This window comes from Amblyomma americanum, chromosome 9 (genome assembly GCF_052857255.1).
Source record: "Amblyomma americanum isolate KBUSLIRL-KWMA chromosome 9, ASM5285725v1, whole genome shotgun sequence".
In the NCBI taxonomy this organism is placed as follows: Eukaryota; Metazoa; Arthropoda; class Arachnida; order Ixodida; family Ixodidae; genus Amblyomma; species Amblyomma americanum.
In genome coordinates, this window is record NC_135505.1 from 39,636,670 (window position 1) to 39,646,165 (window position 9,496).

General features: G+C 50.5%; 1 pseudogene; it reads right to left on the minus strand.

Annotated features, from left to right (window-relative positions):
- Positions 1–3,267: 3,267 nt before the first annotated feature.
- On the minus strand, positions 3,268–4,594 carry LOC144104407 (uncharacterized; annotated as a pseudogene).
- Positions 4,595–9,496: the final 4,902 nt, after the last annotated feature.

Here is a 9,496-nt window from a genome sequence, read left to right on the forward strand (position 1 = left end):
GCCGTAAACTAACTTAAATGGCGTGATCTGTGTTCTTTCTTGCACCGCCGTGTTGTAAGCGAATGTTACGTACGGCAGGACCGCATCCCATGTCTTGTGCTCGACGTCGACGTACATTGCTAGCATGTCGGCGAGGGTCTTGTTCAGGCGCTCCGTGAGACCATTCGTCTGCAGATGGTAGGCAGTTGTCCTCCTGTGACTTGTCTGGCTGTATTGCAGAATGGCTTGCGTGAGCTCTGCTGCAAAAGCCGTTCCTCTGTCGGTGATGAGGACTTCTGGAGCACAATGTCGCAGAAGGATGTTCTCGACGAAAAATTTCGCCACTTCGGCTGCGCTGCCTTTCGGCAGAGTTAGTTTCAGCGAAGCGGGTGAGATAGTCCGTCGCCACGACGATCCACTTATTTCCGGAAGTTGATGTCGGAAACGGTCGCAACAAGTCCATCCCGATCTGCTGAAAAGGTCGGTAAGGAGGCTTGATCGGCTGTAGTAATCCGGCTGGCCTTGTCGGTAGTGTCTTGCGTCGCTGACAGTCTCGGCATGTCTTGACGTAACGGGCGACATCGGCGGTTAGGTGCGGCCAGTAATATCTTTCTTGTATCCTTGATAGCGTACGGGAGAAACCGAGGTGCCCAGCGGTCGGATCGTCATGTAGGGCGTGCAGTACTTTTGGACGCAGCGCCGACGGAACAAGAAGAAGATAGTTGGCGCGGACTGGTGAGAAGTTCTTCATCACGAGTAGGTTGTTTCGAAGCGTGAACGAAGACAATCCACGCTTAAATGCCATAGGGACAACGTCGGTGTGCCCTTCTAAATAATCGACTAGGGCTTTTAGCTCCGGGTCTCCTCGTTGCTGTTCGGCGAAGTCTTCCGCACTTATTATTCCAAGGTAGGCGTCGTCATCCTTGTCATCTTGCGGGGCGGGTCAAGGGGGGCGCGTGATAGGCAATCGGCACCTGAGTGTTTTCGTCCGGACTTGTAGGTTACAGTGATGTCGTATTCTTGTAGTCTGAGGCTCCACCGTGCCAGCCGTCCTGAAGGGTCCTTTAAGATAGCTAGCCAACACAATGCGTGATGGTCGCTGGCCACTTTGAATGGCCTGCCATATAGGTAAGGGCGAAATTTCGCTGTTGCCCAAACGATGGCGAGGCATTCCTTTTCGGTTGTAGAAAAATTGCCTTCCGCTTTTGATAACGACCGGCTAGCGTGAGCTATCACGTGTTCATGCCCATCCTTTCTCTGGACTAGGACGGCACCGAGGCCTAGGCTACTGGCGTCAGTGTGGATTTCGGTATCGGCGTGCTCGTCGAAGTGCGCAAGTACGGGCGGCGACTGCATGCATCGTTTGAGTGCTTGAAATGCGTCGGCCTGCGGCGTTTCCCACTTGAACTCGACGTCACATTTAGTGAGCTGTGTCAGCGGCTCAGCGATGCGTGAAAAGTCCTTGACAAATCGCCTGTAGTAGGCACACATGCCAAGAAATCTACGCACTGCCTTCTTGTCGATGGGCTGCGGGAACTGTGCGATGGCAGCTGTCTTCTGTGGGTCAGGGTGGACTCCAGACTTGCTGATGATGTGGCCTAGGAACAGAAGCTCATCGTAAGCGAAGCGTCACTTTTCTGGCTTTAGAGTGAGCCCTGATGAGTTGATGGCCTCTAGAACTGTGGCAAGTCGCCTAAGGTGATCGTCGAAATTTGCGGCGAAGACAACGACGTCATCCAAGTAAACGAGACAGGTCTGCCTCTTCAATCCTGCTAAAACCGTGTCCATCACGCGCTGGAACGTTGCACGCGCCGAGCACAGTCCAAATGGCATAACCTCGAACTCGTAGAGGCCGTCTGGGGTGATGAAGGCGGTCTTTTCGCGATCTTTTTTGTCGACTTCTATTTGACACTAGCCAGACTTGAGGTCCATCGACGAGAAGTATTTTGCGTTGCAGAGCCGATCCAATGCGTCGTCTATCCGTGGGAAGGGGTATACGTCCTTCTTCGTGATCTTGTTCAGACGACGATAATCGACGCAGAAACGGATGGTTCCGTCCTTTTTCTTCACCAGGACAACAGGAGATGCCCACGGGCTTTTCGACGGCTGGATGATGTCGTCGCGCAGCATTTCGTCGACTCGCTCTCTTATCGCTTCACGTTCTCGCGGCGAATTTCGGTAAGGGCTCTGCCGGAGTGGTCGAGCGCACTCCTCGGCGATTATGCGATGCTTGGCGACTGGTGTTTGTCGAATCCTCGACGACGTCGAAAAGCAGCCTTTGTATCGTCGGAGCAGACTTCTGAGCTGCTGTTGCTTAATCACGGGGAGACTTGGATTAATGTTGTAGTCTGCTTCGGGAACCATGGTCGTCGTGGTAGATGCGGCGGAATCCGAGAGGACAAACGCATTACTGGTTTCCAGAATTTTCTCGATGTATGCGATCGTCGTGCCCTTGTTGATGTGCTTGAACGCCTGGCTGAAGTTTGTCAGCAACACTTCAGTTTTCCCTCCATGCAGTCGAGCGATCCCTCTTGCGACGCAACTTTCACGGTCTAGCAGTAGACGTTGGTTGCCTTCGATGACACCTTCTACGTCAGCGGGTATTTCGGTGCCGGCCGAAATAACAATGCTTGAGCGAGGCGGGATGCTCACCTGATCTTCGAGCACACTCAAAGCGTGGTGACTACGAGGGCTCTCCGGCGGTATTGCTTTATCTTCCCGACAGCGTTATTGACTTCGACTTCAGGTCGATGATTGCGCCGTGTGGGTTCAGGAAGTCCATACCGAGAATGACGTCTCGTGAACACTGTTGGAGGATAACGAAGGTGGCAGGGTAAGTGCGGTCATGAATGGTTATTCTTGCCGTGCAGATTCCAGTCGGCGTGATGAGGTGTCCTCCAGCGGTCCGAATTTGAGGGCCTTCCCATGCAGTCTTAACTTTCTTCAACTGGGCGGCGATGTGTCCACTCATTACGGAGTAATCAGCCCCTGTGTCCACTAAGGCGGTAACTGCGTGGCCGTCGAGAAGCACGTCGAGGTCGGTGGTTCTTTGTCTGGTGTTGCAGTTAGGTCTTGGCGCCGGATCACGGCTGCGTCGTGTTGAACTGAAGTTGGAACGTCGCGTCGTCAAGTCGTCTTTCGTCGGTGTATTCGTGGCTTCCTGACTTCGTCGGGACGGCGGCGTGTCGTTATTATGTCGTCTAGGTGGTCTCTGCGCCGTCTTCGACGGCGGCGGAGGATCTTCGTCAGTTCGACGAACAGCAACCGCACCTCCATCGGTTGCTGCTTTTAGTTTTCCGGATATGGGCTCGCAGAGCGGCCCCGTGCTGGGCCAGTGTATGGACGGCGCTGCGGCCACAGGTAGCGGCCTGGTGAAGGCGACCGGGATAGCCGTCGAGGGCTCCACTGAGTAGCGGCGAGGTAGTCGGCGATGTCACGAGGGCGTTCGCCTCCCCGAGGGCGCGGTGCGTCGACGGCGAACCCTCGCAATCCCAGGTCGCGGTATGGGCATCGGTGGTACACATGGCCGGCTTCCCCGCAGTGGTAGCAGAGCGGGCGGTGGTCAGGAGCGCGCCAAACGTCTGTCTTCCTCGGGTAGCTGCGCTGGTCGACGGGTGGGCGTGTTGGTGGCGGCGGCGGTGGTCGACGGAATTGCGACGCTACAGGGTTCTGGCGCAGTCGTGGAGTGGAGGGGGACCTTGACGGCGGGCGACGGCGGCGTAGGTCATCGCTTCTGGCTGGGGCTGCGATGATTGTGGTTGTACCTCGGGAACTCCCAGCGATCGCTGGGCTTCTTCTTTGACAATTTCGGCGACTGAGGCCACTTGAGGTTGCGATGAAGGGAAGATCCTTTGAAGCTCCTCTCCTACGACTGCCCTGATGGTCTCCCGCAGGTCGTCGGTGGCCAGTGACTGAACTCCGGCGTAGTTTGTCGAGTTCGTGCGGCGGTTGTATTGTCGGTTCCGCATTTTGAGTGTCTTCTCAATGCTGGTGGCCTCGCGAAGGAACTCTTCTATGGTCGTCGGTGGGCTTCCTTTACACCACGCATCAGTAGGCGGACTTTCTTCTCTTCAGACATTTCAGTGTCGGCGTGCCGGAACAGACGGCTCATTTCCTCAGTGAAAATTGCGATCGTCTCATACGGCAGCTGCACTCTGGTCTCCAGTAGAACTTGGGCTCGCTCTTTACGCAGGACGCTTGTAAATGTTTGCAGGAAGCTGCTTCGGAACAGGTCCCACGTCGTCAAGGTGGCTTCTCGATTCTGGAACCACGTCCTGGCGGCGTCCTCCAATGCTAAATAGACATGTCGCAGCTTGTCGCTTGCCCAGCTGTTAAACGTAGCGACCCTCTTATACGTTTCCAGCCAGCTTTCCGGGTCCTCAAGTGTGGAACCGCGGAACGTCGGTGGTTCCCTGGGCTGCTGCAGCGCGATGAGGGACGCTGGGGCTGCCATTGGGGTTGCCTCGGCCACAATCTTCTTGGTCTTCTTAGGCAGAAGTCCGTGCTCCGGGGGCAGCTGTTGAAGACGGCGGCTTGCTCGACTGTCCAGGTCTACGTTGGTGTTCTCTTTGCGGTCCGGGCTTGGATCACGGCTTGTAGGGGGCGTCCTGTACATGAACAAAACAAAAAAGAAGCGCCTCCACCAGATGCCACGTGGTGGTGACGTTGAAGATCACAGTAGCAATACTGTGAAAGAGAAAACTAACTTTTATTGGGCGAACCGGTGCCCACAAAAGAGGCTACACTTACAGCACAACGGTATAAAGAGAATTTATTGGTACACCAGACCACATTTACAGAAGAACACTGGCAGTCACGAAGAGTACATAATGTAATTTCAAAAAGAAGCAAAATACAACGGTAGCGGCGAGCACGGTAGGCGATCGCCGAAAATTTGATCCGCGGGTCAAGCTCGTCGGCTGTTATATAGCAGTCGTCGAATGTTCCAGACTAATAGTTGGGACCCGCGTGCCTTCCACAAAGTTCTACACCATTCGCGTCAGGCGATGAAATCAGATAACATATGGTTCGTCTACAACAGACAGCGAACAGAATCATCGATGACTTGAAAGAAACTTCGGATAGATGCAGGCGCGTCCCGCGCTGTGCGATAACACTTGTTAGGCGGCAAAACGTGGTCGCCCGATAAAGATAAATGACACATGTCAATATGGATGCCAGGTCATAGCGGTGTGACAGCCAATGAAGTTGCGGACTGCCTGGCAAAGGCCTCCCTCAATGGCCCCGTGCTACCTATCGTTCCGGCTATAGCAAACATTACAGCAGCGAGGTTCCGGAAACAAAATTTGTTAAGAATGACAACTGGATCTCTTTTAAAATTGATTACCTGCACCTGAGGTATTCGTGGAGCAGGCAATCATGCCGTTCACGGCAGGCTGAGGTATCTCTGTCAAGGCTCCGCTGCCAAATCCCACCCTTAAATTTTTATTTGCACAGGTCTGGGTTGGCGCTTATTCCCGTCTGCGTATTTTGTGGTGAGCACGAAACCATAGACCATTTATTGTTTTTTTGTTGCCGGAGACAAAGTTTGTTAAGAATGACAACTGGATCTCTTTGGAAGCACCATACTTGGGTACAGCCACAAGTCTGTTTTTACTGCCGTGCAAATTTCTTTAATGGAATCAAGACGGCTACCTTGTTATTTTTTAAATTTTTTAATAATATTTTTATTCTTACAATTATAATTATCATTTAACTACTCGGCTATAAACATCAGTCTAGATCTCCTGCGTGCGTTCCGCATTTCCCGTTTCATTTCGTTGTTCTTTTTGTTCGCTTCTTCGGTCCTTACCATTCATTTTAATTTCATCCAGGAATTATTTGCCTCAAAAAATCTGTGTGCCCTCCAATTCTCGGCCAATCCCCCTATGTGGGCAGGTGCCATAGTATGAGGACAACAAGAACAATGGTGCGGTATCTGTCTCGCATCTTGGCGGACAACTGAACCATGCCGTAAGAGAAGGGATATCGGAGGGACTGAAAGAAGAAAGGCAGAAATATGTGCCGTAGTGGGGAGCTTCAGAATAATTTAGACCACCTGGGAATGTTTAGCCTGCACTCACATCGCACAGCACACGGGCGCCTTCGCGTTTCGCCTCCATCGATAACGCGGCCGCGGTCGGGTTCGAACCCGGGAACTCCGGCACAGTTGCCAAGCGCCACGTGAGCCAATCGATCGAAGTGTCTGAACGAGGGGACTTGCATTCGCCACACCCTGTTAGCATTTATAAAACACTAGTTCGCGAGGAAGCCCCACAAAATTTTTTCTTCCCCGAGAACACGCACCCCATTAATTTTGGTGCTGGTGGTACATACACTTACGCAGTATGAACTCCACTCTGTCCGAAAGGATTACGCAGCAGTGAAAGCCTGCGAAAAGAAAAGTGGCCATAAGGTACCTCAACTGCTGTTTTCCCAAAGGTTAGTACAGTACTAACGAAGGCCGTGTAGATAGCAGCGCAGTACGGAGAGCCCACCTGAACTGGCTCCAACATGTCATACTTGAACACTGCAGCATAACTTTTTGCTTGCGCTTAAAAATGCACTTATTGTTACAACAAACACAAGGACAGCACCAATCCAGCCACAAATAAAAACAACGCGCGGCACGCAGAATGATGAAGCTGATGTCGATGGGCAGGCCTTCCCAAGCAGATGGCGCTACAACGCTACCTATGAAATGAACTTTTTCTGCAACTGATACGAAATGCGCTGGAAGCATTGCTGAGAATCATTAAGAAAGGACACCACAGAAGCACCATAAAAACAACGAAAGCTGACAGCAAAAATAACGATAGTACAGATTTTATACAAAACTGCCAACTATAAAATCAAAACCGAAACTCTGCAAAGAAAGCACTCGGCAGACGACTTTACCATTTTTTTTTGTCATCGAACTGAGTTGACCTACAACTGCACCAACTTGAGTCTCAAATTTGAAGCATGAAAATGTTATTCCTAAAACCGGCACCACTTTTTTCCGGTCCGAGTCGCGACAGCACCTGCGTCACGGCAGCGGGGGATCTGCCAGGCATGAGAAATATTTCAAGCAGAAATTTACAAGCTTCTTATGTACACCGTAGGTCTAGGTATTTTTTCTCGAATCAAATGCTCTCTCCTAACCGAACAAGATTGGTTTCGGTTCCATAGCGTGCACTGCCATCAGACAGTACACGGGCCTGTAGCATTAACGCCTCCATCGAAAACCGACAGCCGCCGTGGGATCGAGCCGGCTTCTTTCGGGTGAGAAACCGAGCACAATAACCACAGCAGCGGCTGAACTGAGGTGCTGGCATTCATGGAGGGACATGGAAGATATGGCGAAGAAATGAATTGCGCAGTCTCGACCCCTTTTATCGAGGCGTCATATCTCGTTTCACAAGGACGGGTAAAGATTGCAGGCTGAGATAAGCCGCGTTTAGAAGAATACAGCATTGCCGCACCGCAGATTTCGCGGACGTGACACGCCACTATTCACATATATACTATCGGGGACAAAAGTTAGCGGGACGAGAGTTCTTGGAGAAGCGTTTCTTGCAACTCCACCAAGCTAGTCAGTCGCCAGATATGTATGAAGTATACTGAAGAGTGAGTGCTTGACTATGTTGGCCTACCTTGGCCATTGTCTGGGCCCTTGGCAACTCTTGACTTCATCATAATGGCCGTCCTTTTGACGTGGTCGTCAACCACCGTGCTCTATGTTGGCTTTATTCGTTAAAAGATCCATTCGGTCGCCTGGCTCAATGAGCTCTACATCTACAAGAACATCACACACGTCTTATATCGGTCGGGCCGCAAGCACCATGATGCTGATGCCTTGTTCTGCTCCCCGCTATTGGCCGAGCTTGCCAGCCGCTCTGCACTCGAATCCGCTGCGCCTTCGCTCAACACCTGCGACATGCCTTCTGAGCAGCGTAAAGACCACTGGATTGCCTCTCTTCTTGACTTTCTCTCAGCCGCATCTATGGCGCCAGCGTACTGCTCATGAAAAATTTGTAAATTGTAGGGTTTAACTTCCAAAAACAACCCGCCGGCTACAAGGGCCACCTTAAAGGATTGCTCCGGATTAATTTAAAGCACGTAAAGAAGACTGAAGAGATACATTTTATGGAATGTGACCATGCTGTCTCGAGAACTTTGCATAAGCTGTCAGAAGCAAAAGGGCAAGGGCTATCCCGAACTATTTCCTGCGTAGTGTCTTAGTGTCAGAAGCTTCAAAGCATTTATGTAAAGAAAGCTAATTGATCAACAGCTCAGAGCGAGACTAACACCGTTCTTGCTTCAGGTTGTTGATCAATTCGACCTCGCCATTGCATCTGCTAGGCATTCTGGTTAGCTTGAATATTGAGTGACTGCCCTGGCAGGCAGTGGTCCCTGGTTCTATCCCCAGACTAAGAAGAATTTTCCTTCAGCTGCAAAGCTTCTGAGAAAGCTGTCTAGCTTTGCTCTGCAACCGTATAACTGCGATCAAGTAGAAACTCATGAGTAATTACTGCCTAATTGAAATGCACTTCGCCTGTAGTGTTTCCTTTAAACACTTTGGACTATATTGTGAATGTGCATTCTAAGATCATCTTCCATTCCCCAATATTACCCTTGCCCCAGAACAGTTAGCAATCTGAAACTCAAAACAAAATAAGAAGCTCCATGCTGCCACTGTCAACACGAATTTTCTATTGAGTCTTTAAGAATATATGCATCCTATTGTAACGATACTTTTGATACAGCATTGCTGACACAGACTTAGGACACAAATCAATCGCACTCTCACTATACAGTTCCCATTGAGTGCCTCTCACTATGAAAGTTCATGTTTACTCTTTGATTATAAGAGGGTTTTTGCTTCAGTGCTGCCTGCACTACTTACCCCTTTCCAATTTTCTATTCTTTTGCCAAGGCTGTGGAGTCTGATTGCACCTGTTTCAGTTAATAGGTATATCTAGCAAGCTAGTAGCTGCAGTGCACAGAGTGTTTGAAGTTACTTTCCTTGCAATGGAATAAAATGTAGCAAGCTTTTAGATAACTGCATTCCTATGCTGCAAACCTGTTGCACCTAACATGTGCTTTCTGGCAGTTTCTCAGGGTACGTTTTCTGCATTTTTGGAGTACACTGATACTTATGGTTAGAGAAAATGTTAGATAATGCTTTATGCAACATGCATGGAAGCAACTTCACACTTTTTTGCAGTGGCTGCAATCCTAGCAGGATGACCTAGAGCATGAACACATGCTGACGTTTGAGTTTAGGTTCCCTGTAGGGAGCTTTCTAGAAAGTATATGCTTGCTGCATGAATTCGAGGGTTGGACGGAAACCTGTCTCGTCGGGGCTGTACATGGAGAAGGCAGAACACAGGGCAAAATAAAATGAACTTCTAAATGACGTTTCAGCCCCACACGGGAGGCTTGTTCACATACAGGTGCAGATGTGTAAGACTAGCTATTTAATCTTGAAAATGTGCCCTAGGCAGCAGGCGTATGCACTAGAAAGTGCCCCGTC